This window comes from Protopterus annectens, chromosome 2.part1, assembly GCF_019279795.1.
Source record: "Protopterus annectens isolate FY-2018-M chromosome 2.part1, PAN1.0, whole genome shotgun sequence".
In the NCBI taxonomy this organism is placed as follows: Eukaryota; Metazoa; Chordata; order Ceratodontiformes; family Protopteridae; genus Protopterus; species Protopterus annectens.
This window is the reverse complement of record NC_056729.1, coordinates 223,914,273-223,932,880: the sequence shown is the minus strand read 5'-3', so window position 1 is coordinate 223,932,880 and position 18,608 is coordinate 223,914,273.

The window sequence follows — 18,608 nt, the reverse complement described above, 5'->3', positions numbered from 1 at the left end:
GTGCTGTTTATATGTTCCCCCAATATATTTGCCCTTGTCCAGATTTCCTGCATTAACAGGTTGAGAGGTACATGCAAATACATTTCTTTATAGAATTGGGCATATCCAAATCTTTCAACTGTCCCAGATTTTGGCTGAAAATGTTGCTTTCCCCTAATAATCCCTCCGCAAAATGGCAATTTTGGAAGAAAATGTGGAGGGTTTACAATTAATAAATAACTGTAATAATCAGAGTTATAGATTACTTTTATTTCAGAAATGCATATAAATTCCTTTATTTTGTCAGCTGCTCAAGTTAGTAGTACTAATATTAAAAAAGTGTCCCTTCTATGACAGGTTTCCAGCTGTATTGCGTGGCTATTTTATGTTTTTCCATCACATTTTTGGTCCGTTTTTCATAAAATTGTGTTTTTTTTGGCAAATTAGTGGCAAATCATTAAAGACTGAAGTTAGAAAATAATGACAGACATTTCAGTTTCAGATTTCATACCCTACAGAAGATTCATACTAATGCAAGACCTACTACTCTATTATCTTTCTAAGTTTATAAGAGCAATATTTAAAAATGTTCCTTATTTTTGGGTCTTTGTCCCACTTCTATGTATGGCTTTGTCCAGATTTCTTGCTCTGAGGTTGAGAGGTATGACAAATGTGTAAGGGCCATCACAGTCAGCCAGAGACATTTCAAATTGTGACATACTTGTTGCACCCCACTCCCCCATGTAGTGTCTCTGGGTGTGTCCAAGCAAGGCAAGGAGTAGTTATGCAGTGTAAATGTGTAGAGTATCCCCCCATCCAAGGTAGAAACAAGTACTACAGTGGCTTTTAATCTGTCCTCGATTTTGCAGAATGTTCTGGTTTCTGTTATATTTTTATACTGCTGATTTATGCTTATTATTATTATTCAGAAAGTGCCTGTTGCTCTGTGTTTAAGTAGCAATGCTTTAATGATCATCAGGTAAGCTTGTCTGAGATTGTACGGTGCAAGTAAGCTTTAATAAGCATACTGTTAAAGAAGGGCCAACATTGAAAGCCTTTCTGTTGTTGCCATGCAGATAATACTTACATAACTAGATAATGTATAAGCCTTGGGTATTGAAATGCATATGACAGTATTTGTAATAAAGGACAGGATTATATTATTTTAAGAAGCTCATTACATTTGTTGGAGACTTGCAGTCATCTTTGCAGGCTTTACCTGCAAACTAAACAGAATGCCAATATATCGCGTGTGGTTCATAACCTGTGCAGTAATACTTTAAGCAATGTATCTTGAGCTTGTTTCTTGCTTGCTTTTCATTTTTTACTTTGATCATGTTTTCCCCATGAAACAAGTAGATAGTTATTGTCAGGAAGCAGGTCTTTTTTGGATAAGAAACATTTTTACAAGTGGGGTAATCACAGAGATTGCTACATTCAGCATGTTACTTGGTACTTTAATAAAGCTGAATATAAATTAAAATTAGAACTGCAGTGCAAGGAGAAGTGGTTTGAGTTGAGTGCTGCTTGTTTTTCTTATATTTGATTTTGACTGGCATTGGAGTAATGTATTTAAAAAGTAATTTATTTTTTCATGCCTCACAACCTTTTTGTTTCCATCAGGATATTAAGTAAGCTGATATGCAGCCAATGCATTGAAATATTTTTTTCTTCTACACTTCATTTTGTCTTGATTGGACTCTGATAATGATGGTTTGGCACCCAGGGCAGCGTATTTAATTAAATTTACAGTTTTTGTGGTTTTCAGCATAGCCCCTCCCCTTTCTAGTTGACCACACCCATTCCCATTGACCCCACCCACTCAGCTGTCTCCTGCAGCTCCCCTTTGATTTGAAGTCACCAGCTGCCACTGGATGCTTCTAAGTGTTGTATTCTGGATTGATACTGCTCTATAAGTTACGTGAGATAATCTGTTTGTTTCTGACAATTTTCTTTGAGGTTTTTATAAATTCTCCTTAAAATCATCCATTTTCAGTGAGAGGTCTTGTAGAGCAGATGTCATAAGCTGCATTTCTTTTTTTAAAGTCTTGTCAGAATGAGAAGTCTTCAAAGTGCTATTTTCCACAAATTACTGCTGACATCTATATAAATTTATTTAATCAGTGAGAAAGCCCAAATTAAATACTGTAACACTCATTTCAATTATATATTCTCCTTGATAATTTGACAGGAAAAAACTTTCCTAAGTTCACCAACGTTACTAATAATATAGTTCATACTTTCATCTATCAATTGTAAGTATTTTTGCTAAAATAAAAAAATAAAATTAGGAGGAAGAAGGTGTGAGTTATGCTTGTATTGTCTGTTCATTCAGAATAGTGTACACTAAGTGCATGTGCTACTGAATCTCGGGGTGTGTCTGTTGTCTATAAAGATCACTCAACCTCTATGAAACAAGATAATGCCACTGACAACTTTGGAATTCTGGATACAAGCATTCAGCAATCTGAGGATTTAGCGTGTTTAGAAGGAAATAAAAAAGAAAGAAAAGAAGTTCATAATGAATAACATTAAAGAAAAAGAAACTGATAGATGGCTATAAAGTAAAGAAAATGCATTCTAAAAAAGGGTACTGCTTTGTTATGTATCACACAGATTGCAGGGAATAATAAATTTTTTTTCTTTCTGCAAACATTCAGTCTACAGGAAAACCCAGCATTTTGGAAAAAATCTAAATTGAATGCGGAAGGACTGAAAAACATTACTGTAAGAAAAAAGATGAGAAAGACAAACTTTGACAACATGGCTCAAGCTGTGTATGCTTGCAAATGTAAAAAAATCTCCACGCAGACAAACCAAAAAAAAAAAAAAAACAAGGAAGGAGAAGACTTCAGAGCAGAATACTGCAATAAATAACTTTTATTATAAAATGTTAAGCATTTTCATCCATTAATTTAATAGACTTTATTAGAACAAGAAACAGTGCACACAGTTTACATACCTCCATAAAAACGTTCCCCTCAAATTAATCAATCACATAAATAATTAAATAATTAAAATGGTAACCATGGATCTCTCGTAAACAAAACATACTCGTTACAGCAGCAAAGCAATTGCACTCAAACCCAAACCAAGAAATGTTGCAAAAAATTTACTATATATATATATATATGTGTGTGCGTGTGTGTGTGTGTGTGTGTGTGTGTGTGTGTGTGTGTGTGTGTGTGTGTGTGTGTGTGTGTATAAATGTTAAAAATCTTGTTTACAAACCATCTGTGACACATTAAATAATACATTAGGGTGAAAGTGCTGCTATTTCACTAAATTACTCCCCACAACACTATAAAACCCTATGATCTTGTGTTTGCATAATGAATAGTCCTTAGATATGGTACTCTATAATACTTTGGTTTTCTGCCTATAGTACCAATACGATTAAATAATTACTTTTGGAACAGAAGCAGTTTTCAAAATAAAATGTAGTCTAATTTCAGAGACATGGGACAGAAATGTAAAAAACAAGGATGCTAGCAATTGTCTCCAGCATTATTTGTTGTTGCAGAACACTCTTTATTAGAGTTAATATGAAATAATGGCTCATTCTTCATAATGAGTACAGTGCAAATAAAGAAGACGCATTTGTATTTCTGGACAATTTAATCATAACATGTCAGACATGAATTCTTCAGATTTCATTTTTTTTTTTTTATTTTCTGATTTGGTAATCGCGAAAATAACAATGGAAACTAAGGTGAAGGAGAAAGAATTCAAACATATTCTAATTAATTCCAAATAATGTCATTTAGATACTTGGATGATTTTTTTTTTGGATTAATTCAGATGTGAAATGCCTGAGCAGGTGGCAGAGCCTAGTTAGTTCATTTGCCACTTGGTGCCATTCTCCATTCTGTTGCCCCTCAACACTTGAAGAGGTGAAAAACAACAAAAAAGATCTCCTTTTAAAGACTGAAGCAATCTGCTTGCTGCAGTTATAGGAAACAAATTGCTACAGCCGAGACCAGTGACAGATGTTTCAGTCCACACCCAAGAATCAATATCAGGATTCATTTCCATACTGGCATTCACAAATGGAAATAAATGTGGGTGCTGCACTACTGCCCAGTCAGCATCAACTAACTGCACTCCCTAACACCTTGCTTCCAGGGAAGATGCTGCCATAATCCCACTCTAGCTACACTTCTGGATGACAACAAGAGGGGCAGAGAAATATCACGGATATACAACATTTGTGAAGGAGACTGTGAGTGGATGCTAGACTATTAAAAATGGCATACACTCTCTAAGATGCATTCTCATTTAGGATTGTGCGTTCTGATTTGCATCTACTTACAACACAACTGGCATGTTTATCTCAGGTTAAGCTAATGCTAGAATATTTGTGACTAGTTTCTTGGGTCTTTTAAGACACTTGCCTTGTTGTTACATCTGCTTGCAAATTACATGTTGCTCCAACAGGTTTCTTGCAGACATAATCTCAGACATACCACATGTGTATTTTCTGGACACTCTACCACTCTTAGAAAATTCTCTGTTGTCTATCAACCTTTATACCTTGCACTTTTCACAACTGATCAAATATTTTAATTAGTTTTCAGACCATCTAATGCTAAAATATGACCAACGATTTTCAGACTTGTCACTGGCATTACATTTGCTTTTCTACATCTTAAAAAAAAATGATACTGCCTTAATTTATTCTGCAAATGTACTAGTCCCTTGACATTATGTTCTTTGTCTGGTAGTGTATTGATAAATCATCATGTATGGTTACATCACTTTTCATGCCTTCAGTTGTATGGGCATCAGGTATCTTGCACATAGGTTCAAAGATAAATGCTAGGCAAACAATCACCAGGGCCTTAATAAGCCTAGCTGTGCAATACATCCCAACGTGAGTCCATCCAGAGTTGTAAAATACCAAATGGATACGTATGGAACTTTGGGCTTCCTTGAGGCATATAAAAATATATGCATAATGGCTTTCTTAATCTAGCTTTATTTGCCAAGAACAATATTTCGCAGTGAGAACTGAGAAAACAAAATAGTAGCTGGCAAGTTTGAGACCAGGTCAGCAACTGTAAATCTTTATTTCTTTAAAAGAGTGGTTATACTATTTACATATTCTGTTAGCTATACTTGCTTCTTAGTGATACCCTAGGGTGGGACTCCAAAAGCATTCCCTGCACTTGCTTAAACTTCTGTGGCCAAATAAGGGAAGTATACATAAGTGTGGAAATGCAATTCAGATACATGATTAGCAGAAATGAGGAAAGACGTCATTATCTGCAAATGTGCATGTCTCTAAATTGCATGGTGATATTGCTAGCACTAATCAGCATTTTGCTGCAGTACTCAAAACTAGCAGCACATGCGTCTCAGTGGTACAGACACCACCCTCATTGTCTGTCCCACAGATATGGTCACATTCAGACAGATAGACAGAGATACACACACACACACACACACACACACACACACACACACACACACACACACACACACACACACACACACACACACACACAGTCTCAAACAGACATATACTTATCACTCTCAGATGTCATTAGTTTTACAGAACACCCTTTATTTTACCTTTTATATTTGCTCTGTTCCTTGTAAATCATGGGCAATTATAGTCAGGGAAAAATTCCAGACATTAGAGTTTTGAACCTGTTGTCATTCAGAAAAATGCTTTATGATAAAAAATGCGTTGTTTAATTACCTTTTAAGTAATATCTTCACAGTAGTATCTAAACAGTGCCCCTGGCATTGTAGATTTCTTGAACAAATGACAACATCTAATGACAATAAGTAAATGGTGACCAATAAAAGACCAAGAATAGAGTCCTGTAGTACCTTCATGTAAGAGGATAAGAAGAGGAAGAATTAACCCTTAAAATCACTCTCTGTGCATGGCCAGATAGATTAGAGCAAAGCAGTGAAGAACAACCCCAGAAATACTTCAGTAATGCTATGGTTAGTCTATAAGGATACAAAGATTTAGCAAATCAAATAATAAGACAGATCAAAACTGAATGGTTGCATTGATCTTCCAGAAATAGCACATAATTAAAAACTAGTAAGAGCTGTCTCATTACTGTGTTACATCCCAAAACCCAATTGTAATGGATTGAGGATGCCATATTCTTTCAACAAGGTCCTATCACTTAGCTGTCCCATGATTTCAGCCACTCAGAAAGATACACACACACACACACACACACACACACACACACACACACACACACACACACACACACACACACACACATGCACACATACTACTGGACACATATGTACACTCACACCACTTACCACCACCACATCTCCATTAAGCTCCCAAAGACTTACCTTCACCATGGTATCTCCCATTGAAAGCAAAGGGTGAATATAGCATTTTAGCTGTGTTAATTAACATGGTGGACTATGCTATTTTACCCACTCAAAGCTTTCTCCAAATCACCTGAGTGTGCCAATTCCTACTTACAAGCATTTCTGGGGTTTACTACATGGCTAAGTACAACAGACTGCCCCTTTGGGATTCTGCATGAATATTTAGTATGACTGTGCAGACAACCCATCTAGGTGATTCTATTGAGCATGTAGAATTAGTCCAGTAAGCCTGTCCATAAATTGGAAAGGGACATCGCTGGTAGATTTCCACCCATGTTAGGGCTTACCATTGGCAGTAATTCCTTCTAAATCCCAGCCCTTGTCTTTGCACTTTGTGCAATTCTCAGTATACTTTATTTCTGAGTGGTATAGGTACTTTTTTAGAAGCATGTATGACTAGCAGTGTGTCACATTTTATTTGCATGTACATTCCTGGAAAAATTCTTAAGCCTGAAATCAAATTTGCATAGTAATTTAGTATAACATTGCCATGACTTTACATAGTATCTGGGATGTCCTCCTCATACAGTGATCAATGTTGACTATATGCAGACTCTGTTTTAATGCTGTTAATTAAATTTAGCATTTCTAGTTTCATACATAACCACACAAACCAAAATATTAGAAGAATTCACTTCAAGTGCAGCTATTTGAAAAAGAAGGCAGACTTATTTTCTTTGTTTTATTTTCATGATATCTTACCAGCAGTCTGGTCTAAAGGTATTATATGGTTGTCAGAGCAGATTAACAATAACCACACAAATCTATCTTAGGTTCATAGGTTTATAGGCGTTTACTTGGCTAATGACCACAAGGAACTTTTTAAGCCTAGCCATGTGTCCCAAATCTCTGACAAGTTCTGGTACCCTTGATAAGCGTAAGGAAGATGAAACATTTAAAAGCAGGGGCCTGGGAGATTTTTCACATAGCAAAGCTTTAAAAATACTTTAAAAATATATTTCAACATGATATTGGACTCTGTACCAACATCTAGCAATTCACACACTACTCTGTCTGTTAGTATTATATAGTTTCAAAGCTTGGAAACATACCTTCTGGAAAGATAATGCATTTTGCACTGTCATCTCATATAAAATCACTATTGTTTTCATTAATTTCAGTTTCTATGTCCAGCATTTAACTCAAAGTGTTGTTTAACTGCTTTAGATTTATTTCAGTTTTCACATTATCAAGTCCTTTTTCACCTCAGGAGTAACCACAGAGAATTCATTTTCACATATCTGTTTAACAACATGAGAATATTTCAACCACTTAAGCTTTTGGTTTCAGATCTTTGCAGACTGCTCTTTTTAGCACAGACTCTACAGAAATGTATTAAGAGTTGGATGTTTCCTATCATACTTATAGCCTAATAACCTACATTTCATTGATGATATGTTCTCTTTGGCATCCATTTTGAATCCTTTCTCTGTTACTCTGCATTGCCTCATTTTGTCTTACATCTTATTCTGCAAAACTTATTTTCATCAGAATGTGCCCTTCACAGTGCAATAGTAATTGTATTTGCTCTCCACATATCCATAACCTTTGGAAAGTTCAGGTCTAGTTCATTTAATAGCATGATGCTTCTTCATTCATTTCTTATTTCACACATTTTCTCTCCATTATTGGAGAAATGTGTACACCAACAAATTTGTTGGCTCTGGTTCTATTTTTCAGCTGAGTACCAAATACATTTACTGTATCCTTGGGGCCACATGCTCGAATTTTTTAACTAGAGTGAAATTCTCTTTGGTTTGACGGCAATTACTGAATATTCCCCCAAGTGCTGCTGTTTTGTCTTTCTCCTTTTCATTGAGAGTAAACATGTTATATACCTTACAGCTTTTCCTCAGCAACATATGAGAATACTTCATACTGAACTTCTATGGGATGCTCAGCTAACATACTGCACTTGCTGTGAGGATTAAAACAAATTTCTACATCTAAAGGTTCTTATAAAAAACACATTGCAGAAGGATGTAGTTAAGACTTATTTTCACTCCACTGTGAGTTATATTTTTGATGATCCAAATGCAGAAAATCTTAACAGCAAATATATTTATTCATTTCTGCATCCATATTTATTCAGTTCTTGCAGGTATATTTTTACTTTAACACCATTCCCTGTTAGGGTGCTTAATAATTAGCATGCAGAAATGGCAAACATGGTTAGATACTGGAAATCAAGGCAGCAGACAAATTCAGATGTCAACAGTACACCAGAAGGGAGGTCGGGAATATGGTTGCACACTTTTGAATTACTAATTCTGTGCATTTGGCATGCTACACAGACAGTTTGCCTACCTATCAATATGTGGTGTGCAAAATTAGTGTACATTGAAAAGGTATTAAGAACTTTGGAGAACCTTCATACACTGATTGATTTGGTTGAAGTTTGTGTGAATGTTAGTGTGACATAAGACATTGGAATCATTGTTTAAGTTGCATACTTGGATCATTCCAGCGCTTATGCTAGTAATCCTCACATAATAATAATAAACTCATTGTTAGGATGTAATATTAACTCATATATTATTAAGTGGGTTAAATAATGGTTAATCATATATGACAACAGGTCAAAGAACAGAGTCACTATACAAAATGGTTTGAAAACTCTTCAGGTGATCCTCCGGGGACTGTTTTAGGATATTTTTTTTGTTTAATTTCACTGTTTCTGTTTATAACCAGAACCCGTTGGTTAAAAAATAAGCAGATAATACTAAAATTGTTGAATACATTACTTCTGATTCATGCTATTTAGCTTTTAACTCATATATGTCAGACTTGTACAACTGGTTTAATGAATGTGGTTTGAACATTAATTCAATAGAAAAGTGGGATTATGCACTTTGGTACCTTCAAACCAAAATATATATATATATATAGATATAGATATAGATATAATAACTGCGGTGGTGGTGCTGCGGTAGCGTTGTCACCTCACAGTAAGATGTTGTCCTGTTCGATTCTCAGCTAAAGCATCTTCTGTGTGGAGATGTGCGTGAATGGGTGTTCCTTTGTTGAAGGTTGTGCGTCAGGGCTGGCAACTCAGCACATAAAAATCTACTGTAATCATTAGCAGACTGGAGTTCCACTGTGGCGACCCCTAACCAGGAAAAGCCAAAAGACACAACAACAAGTCTATATATATATGTGTGTGTGTGCGCATGCATGCGTGAGTATATATATATATATATTATGTATATTATATATAAATATATAAATATATATATATATATATATATATATATATCTATATAAAATTATATATATATATATATATATATATATATATATATGTGTGTGTGTGTGTGTGTGTGTGTGTGTGTGTGTGTGTGTGTGTGTGTGTGTGTGTGTGTGTGTGTGTGTGTAAATGTGTGTATGCATATGCATATATATAAAATATAAGCTCAAATCTAACATTTATGATCAAAGTATGTGCAACTGAGTCTAAAGTTATATGGATAGTGGGATTACTTAAAAAATAATTAAAATAAGGCTTGTGACAGTTCTGTAAAATCATTCTCTATTTATGTTAAATGTATAATTGAATCTAATTCTTTGTTCTATGAATATTTGAGAGAAGATCTATGAATCCTGGATGGTATAAATAGGAAATTTACTCAGTGACTAAGGAAGTGCAAGAATTTAGACTATGAAAGAAGTTTAAAAAAAATTAACCGTTTGCCTTTTTGCTGTCCCTGGCTATGTGGCAAACTTTGCTTAGGATATTGCACTCTACATGATGAAGAGGGTCATCCTTTGTATTTGTGAGTTACTTCAATCAAATAAGACAACAGAAGAGGGTTATACTTTTAAATTTTCTAAATTCACGACTAAAACAAAAACAACAACATTTATGTCTCAAAGTTTGGCTAGAGTATTGACTAAAATACCATTACTTGCTAGGCAAGATGGTTCAGTAGAGTCACTTAATAATTTGTTGGGCAGCTGGTTTGGTTCAAAGATTTATTCATGGAATTTGGAGTCTAAATTTTAATGGTCAGAAGACCTTTATACAGTTTTCAGAACTAAAATGTAAGAAACTATGAGACTATGAAACAATGGAAATGAGACCAAATGTAACTGTTAGCCATGAAGACATCAGGTACTATGGGAAGTATCCCCAACATTTTTTTTAAATATTCAGATATTTGCTAAGCTAATTTCCTTATACTTCACAATCAGTATTGCGTTATCTGTTAAATCTTATATGACAATGGGTCAAAGAACAGAGTCACTATTCAAAATGGATTGATAACACTTCAGGTGTTCAAGGCTCTGTTTTAGGACCTTTCTTGTTCAATTTTTCCTTTCTGTTTATAACCAGAGCCTACTGTTTAAAAATATGCAGATGTGATGATCTCTCTATCCAGGGCCAGTAACCAAGGAGCCTCAACCCTCACCACTGACACTGGTGAGAGATGGACACTAAGAACAGGAATGAATTTATGCAGTATTTTCAGATGCAGCTCTCTGTATCAACCACAATTTCTCCCAAGAGCACACAGGGAACATGCTCTAGACCTGGGTCTAGACTCTCTGTCTCTCTGGATCCCAAACAAGACTCACTTTGGAGCACTGTGTCCCAATTTCAAGTAGCTGACACACCCAAACCTGGCTATTTGATTTTCACACACACTCCTGAGAACGGCTGATACAGATGTACTAGGTGTACCCCTTCTGCCAAGACTATAAGGTGACTAAGCATCCACTAGTCAACTACTCTCAGGCTCTTACAAGAGTATCAAATTGTACTAAGTAAAATCAATGCTAATATAAATGGTAGAGTGTAACCAAAGCAGCAAGGCTTTTTGGAGTAGCCCTGGCATCACTAAGATAAGCACAAGCACTCTCAAAAGATATTAAAAGTATTCTGTAAAAGACCAGCTACAATGAAATGTATAAAAATATTTAATAATAAATAAAAAAATAGAAGACATGAGAATACTAAATGTTTAAGTACAATAAACACGAAAGTTTCACTCACATGAGAAATAAAAATAACACACTTAGATTCAAACAGATGCAGAAAAACAATACTTAACTAATCTCATTTTATTTCCTGACTGTCTAAAGAATATCTGTCCCCTAGCTAACTTAATTAATACAGCAAAACAAGATTAGATGCTGAGATGTTTACTTCCACAAGGTAAGATGATGATCTTCCAAATAAAACTGAACAAAACTGAACTCAACTGACTGACTCTGATAACTGTCATAGATCTTTTATATTAGTTTCCAAAACAAACAATACAAAACAAACTGCTGCGAGACTTCCATCCTCTCAGTGCCTGTTATAGAATATCACTTTAATCACTTGACTGGTACAATACACACTCAGAGTTTTGCTAAGATCTGTTGCAGTTTCTGAAAGCTATAGAACAATTTCACAAACTTCTATATTTCCCTTCCAGAATTTTTTGTTTAAACATAAACATTTAATCAGTTATATTAACACTGTTGATACATTTTTAACACAAGCATTTGTATAAGTCAGTGTGGCACAAAACTATCTACAAAAGTCCAGGTAACTATGCTGGCATATGTTACACATGCACTGCTCTATTCTCCCTGGAATAGATGGCAATATATCACATTGTCACATCCTTACCCCCTTTGAAGACTCAAGATAGATTTTCAAGTGACCCTGGAAAATGTTGCTTTAGAGAAATGGGCCTGTCTGGGAACACATTAACCTCTACCCTGTCTTGAGAATCCAGATCCATCACATTGCTGACCTTACTACGGTGCTGTACAGTCATGTCACATGCCTGGAACCCTAGGCTCTACCTTAATAACTTGTCATTTTGTTGACTGACTCCATGTAGCCATGTTAAAGTACTGTGGTCCATAACCACAGTGAATTTCCTTCCATACAGATAAGGGTGAACTTTCTGTACTGCCCATACTATGGCTAGACATTCTTTTTCTACAGCTACATAACATTCCTCCTTGGGTTGGAGTTTACGGCTGACACATACAGCTGGGTGTTCTTCTCCCCTCTGAGGAAACTTAGTTGAGTACAGCCCCCACACCATGGTTTGAAGCACCCACTTGCACAACAATCTGGACTGGCCAACACAGAGGGGTCCCCAAAATCCCCTTTAAGTTTCTGTAATGTCTGCTCATAAACTGTGGTCCACACTACCTTATCTGACCTGTTTTTCCTTGTCAGGTCTGTCAGGGAGCACCTATTGTACTATAGTTGGGAACAAGCTTTCTATAGTACCCTGCTGTCCCCAGAAATCCTCTCACCTGCTTTTGGTAACAGGGGCAGACCACACCTGAATAGCTTCCACTTTTGCAGGTTTTGGCCTAATCTTACCACTCCCCACACTATGTCCCAGGTAGGAGTCCTCTGCCAAACCCACCTAACACTTACTGGGCTTAATGGTCAACCCTGCCGTTTGCAGTTTGTCCAGGACCTCCCTGACATGCTGAAGCTTCATCCTGTTAACATAGTACACTTTGTATCTCTGACTCCTGCCTAGCGGGTATATCATGTAATTAGCATCACTGACCTTCCTTACCACTTTGAAGGGTCCCTCCCAAGCTGTCTGCAGCTTATTGTGCCTGATAGAAATGAGCACCTAACCTGCTGTCCAACAGCATACTCTCAGGTTTGAGTATTATTCTCATACCAAACCTTTTTCTGCTGTTTGGCTACTGCCAAGTTTTCCTGAATCAATCCCATGAGCTCCCAAAGCACTGAACTGAGGTTTAGGACATAAACCACGATGGGCTCCTTGTGGGATTTACACTGACTACCCCACTCATCATGAATCAGATTTAAATCTCCCCTCACCCTATGCCCACATAGCAATTCAAAGGGTGTAAAACATATGGGTTGCTTGGGTACCTCTCTATATGCAAACAATACATGGAGCAAATATTTGTTTCAGTCTCTCTTAAAATAGTCGATAAATGCTCATAGCATTGTCTTTAGTGTAGAGTTTAGCTTGTCCCCAAGACCATTAGTTTGGGGGTGGCAGGGGGTGGTCTTTAGATACTTCACCCCACAATGCGTCCACAGACAAGCCAGCATGTCAGACATAAAATTGAACCCCCTGTCAGTATTTCTATCATGAAACCTACCCTGCTGAAAATCTCTAACAAAGCATTTGCCACCTTCTCTGCTTTGATGGATAACAGAGCCACCGCCTCAGGATATCTAATAACATAATTTACTATCACCAGGATATACTTCTTCCCTGTGGAACTTGGAGTACTTAGAGGCCTCACAATATCAATAGCTACCCTCTGAAATGGCTCCACAGTCACTGTTAAAGGCATTAGTGGAGCTGTGTCCTTGTCCTCTGCCTTGCTTACTCTTTGGCACAGCTCATAGATTCTGCAGTACCCTCTTACATCCTTTGTGATCCTGGGCCAATAAAAGTTCTGCATAATATGTCTCTCGGTGTGCTTATGCCCATATTACCTGCAAAAGGAATGTCATGGACTATAGCTAGAAGTACCAGGCAGTACACTCTGTGCACTACCAACTGCTGTACTACATCATCCTCTAGCCCTCCCTCAGAGGTCCACTCTCTATACAGTAACCCGATGTTCCAGTATACAGACTCCACTTTTCCTTGAGCATCAGATGTCTCTTTAGCTACCTCCTTCAAGCCTCATAAAGTAGGGTCTGAAAGCTAATCCTGTCTCACCTCTATCTTTGTAATCGCTCCTGGCTCCCCTTCCACAGGAAGCATTTTATCTTCTGATAGTGATGCCTCACTGTCAGCCTGTATACTACCACTCACCTCTGTCCATGCAGTCACCCTGTCCATAGGAATATCTGTACCTACCAGCAGCTGTGACTCACTTTCAGGCTCACTGCTGCAAGGCAGATCCCTCCCTGAAACAGCAAAATCACAAGCCCCAGCTTCAGGTGTGGGGTCTGTCTGGGTCTCTTCCAGGCTACAAGACCTACATGCCTGTCTCCAAGCTTGACTGAGTGTAACTCCATGCATGCAAGGTATGTTATTATCAAAATAATTTCCTATGAGGACATCTATGGGAATATCCTCAAACACAGCTACCTGCTTGCTTCCTTTTCCACCCTCCCAGTCAGGGTGAACCCTGGCCAAATGTATTTGGAATGGGATCCTTCCTAATGCTCCAGTTGGAGTGGACTGCCCACGCAAATGCTGCTCCTTTTTACCCACTGCAGGCTTTACAATTATTATGTCAAAGGATGTGTCTCGCTTAGCAGTGGCCTGTCTTGCATCCAAGAAAGTATACATACACTGGTAATAGTTTGGCACCCTTGTTAACTCCAGGCAACTTACTATTGGCACACTGGTATTCCCAATTGCTGGCTCTCTCACCTTTTGTTCCCCACCTTACTTCAGTGGACATTTGTATGCTACATGGCCCAACTGGTTACATTTAAAACATCTGACCTCTGATCCTGGCTGTGTACCTGAACTACTGGCTTCCCCTGTTACTGGTAGACTCTGTTGAGGTGATTTAGGCTGCTCACCATGGGTTCCCTTATATTTATGTGCAGCACTGGGTATACCCTTCTTGTGCAGTGATGCCCTGCTTGCTAAGTAGAGATTCCCTTTTCTCCCCATCTCATCTGCAGAGTTACACTCCCGGTCTGCCAACCAAATTCTCATGCCCTCAGGCAAAGTTCTAAGGGCTTGTTCCCTCACTTAAACGTCTGCCATTCTTTAAAAAGTGGTGACCCGATACCCACTCACCCACCTATGAAAATAAGTGTTTAACTCAGCAATATAATCACATACACTTTCATCTGCCTTGTGTCTATGCTCAAAATCTTTTTTTCTATAAGCTTCAGGTGTTGACCTATAACAGTTCAATAGACATTGTTTTACTCTAATATAGTTTAAACAATTAATATCCGACAATTTAGAAACAGCAGTTACAGCATTACCATGGAATAAGGGGATCAGAAACCGTACACAGAGGTCTTGGTCAGCATTATACTGTTTACATACTCTTTCAAATATATAAATAAAACTATCAAAACCATTCACCTCTGCAAATTGTGGAAGAAATTTACTGATGTTAACTGATTCTAGGTTACGGTTATTCCCTTCCCCGTTACCTTCATGACCCCGGTGAAGAGTCAATACTTCCCTCTTGTGTTGTCACTGCTTCTAATTTAATTCATCCTCTAATTGCCACAGTCTTTCATTTTCCTTGATCTGCAAATGATGACTGTCTGTTCGGTCTCCAAATGTTTGGCCTGCAGTTGATGCTGCTTCTCCTTTTCTTCAGTCTCCCAACTTTGCAGTCTCTCTTATGTCTCCAAATGCTGCAGTCTCTCCTCTGACTCCAACTCCAAATGCGTGGTCTCTAGTTCATTCTCATGGTGCTTCTGTTTTTCTTCAGCCTCCAGTTCAAGTCTCTTTAACTCCAGATGGATTTTTAAGTCTTTTGAGGAAAAGGTGGGCTGTCCTTTTTCTGAGAAATGCACATCCTCAACATCAGACTGGTTGTTCTCCTGGCCAGTGGTTCAGGCTGCAGCTGCAATTAAGGCTGAACTCATTTCCTCTTTAGTCCATTTAGCATGCACCAGTCCCTTGGCTTTGCACACCTTAGCCAACTGGTTCTTTGTCAACTTACCATAATCTTTTGCTGACATCTTTGCCTGCTTTCCCTAAATAAATGAAACTAACAAAAATAAATAAAACTGTTGTGAAAATGAAACTTTGACGGTTTACCTTGTTTCATAGTTTCATAGTAGTGTACTAGGCTATCTGCCCTGGGGCATTTACAAGCCTAGCCAACAATGATGTGGCTTATGCCACCCCGTATTATATAGTTGCGCCTCTCTAGTAGTGACACATGTGGGACCCCATTATTTAGTAAACTATACCTCTGTCTAGTAGTGACACTGAGGTGGCTCCCGGGGTAAACTTACGATCTCCCATCCATGCATCGAGATTTTTCTTGAACAGTGCCAATGAAGGGCTCTGTCTCACATGAACTGGGATTTTGTTCCAGAGTACGGGTAACCCCTGTGTTATGAATCTATCCCTCCAGCATGTTTTATTCATATTTGTGCAGAGGTTGAAATCTTTAGCTCGCGTGGTTCTGGTGGATCTGGATTTTGTGAGATGGAGCATGTCCATCAGTTCTTGGTTGGACATGGCCCTATATGTTAGGCACAAATCACCTCTGAGCAGGCGGTATGCTACTGAATAGAGCTGGAGTTTCTTTAATCTAGCTGGATAAGGCACATGTTTGAGACCCATGATCCTCTTGGTGAGGTACTTCTGGGGTCTTTCCAGTTGTTGCATGTGCCGGGTGAGATACATCCCAAATGGAGCATTATATTCAATCATGGGCCTGACAAGGGAGGAATATAGAGGTACAATGACCTCCTTTGATCTGGATGAGAATCCCTTCATGATGAGATGGGCAAGGTAGAATGTCTTAATGACCACTTTGGCAACATGGTTGTCAAAGGAGAGGTCACTATTGACTTGAGTCCCCAGGTCTCTGATTACTTCTTCCGTACTCAGTGGGTTATTGTCTATGTGATAATTTGTGGGTACTTTGTTTTTCCCAAAGGGGATGACTATACATTTTTTGGCGTTAAGTTTGAGGCCATGATGCCGGCACCAGTTGTCCGTTTTAGTGAGACCTTTCTGTAGGATGTGTGTGTCAGCAGGTGAATCAACTATGGCACCCAGTTTGCAGTCATCTGCAAACTTTGTCAGCCATAATCCTCCCATATTTGCTTTCACATCCGAGAAGTAAATGCCGAATAAGAGTGGTCCCAAGACTGAGCCCTGTGGGACACCACTCGTGACTGGTTTTGAGTCTGACATGGCTCCAGCAATTTTGACCTTATGGGTTCTGTTTTTTAGCCAGTTTGCTACCCATCTTGTGACATATGGATTTACATTTAGGCTGCTGAGCTTGTCTATGATGCCAGAGTGTGGTATCGTGTCAAAGGCTTTAGCCAAGTCCAAGTAGGCAGTGTGGACAGCCTTGCCCTCGTCGATGGCACTAGTGACTGTCTCGAAGAAGTCAACCAGGTTTAAGAGGCAGGATCTGCCTTTTACAAAACCGAACTGGGTGGGATCAAGGGTCTGCAGATCTCCAATATCGCCATTTATGAGTTCCATGATGATTCTTTCCATAGCCTTGCAGACCAGGCTGGTCAGACTTATGGGGCGGTAGTTACCAGGGTCAGTAGAATTTCCCCCTTTGTGGAGTGGGACCACTGTTGCTGTGCGCCAGTGTTCAGGTACATATCCTGTAGTGAGGCTAAGATTGAATAGCATTTTTAGGTGCGGGTTTAGTTCATCTTGAAGTTCACGTAACACGCAACCGGGGATACCATCGGGTCCCATAGATGCTGTGTTTTTTGCTTTGTTGAGTGCTGGTTTCACCTGTATGTCTGAGATGACAGGTAGGTTACATTCAGCAGGGATAATTACTACATCTTGAGGGGTGAGGGAGGGGAGAAATTTGCACTGAACCTATCTGCCAGAATATTGGCAATGTCGGTAGGGTCAGTGAATTTTTTGTCATTGTGTACCAACTCAGGGCATATCTGAGAATTTCCTCCCAAGGTTCTGACATAATTGAAGAAGGCCTTGTGATTGTCTTTGGTATCCTTGGCAATCTTTCTCTCAAAGTTGGCTTTAGATGTTTTTATGAGAGAACGTAGTTTTTTTACTTGTGCTGATCAGGGAAGCCTTTCCCTTGTGGGATTTGGCTTTGTCCTGCAGTAGCTTCCTTCTTTTGTTGTACAGTTTGTTTATAGCTGGGGTCTACCAAACCGGGCATTTTCCCTTGGTGGAGAGGGTCTTGGTTTTAGTTGGGATTGCTTGATCCATGCATTCTTGGAGATGTCCGTAGAAGGCTGTTGTGTAGGATTCAGCATTTTGGGATGTGGTTTCCATTAACCCAGTAGGCTTAAAGGGTATCTTTTCTGACTTAAGGAGTGTAAAGTCAGCTTTTGAAAAATTTTTCACTGTAGTCTTTTGTTCTGGGGGTGGGGGTGGGATATGTACATCCAACGTGATCAGTTTATGGTCAGATCTTACTAGTGAGGGGTTTATATCTGGTGCCTAGCATTTGGACCCCATGTTTGTGATAATCGGGTCAAGTATATTATCTCTCCTCTTAGGAGAAGTGACCAGTTGCTCCATAGCATTTGAGTTAATGAATTCCAGGAATCTTTGGGCTAGGGTGTTAGGGCTAGAATAGTGGGCCCAGTCTATGTTGGGGTAGTTGAAGTCACCCAATATGATGGTGTT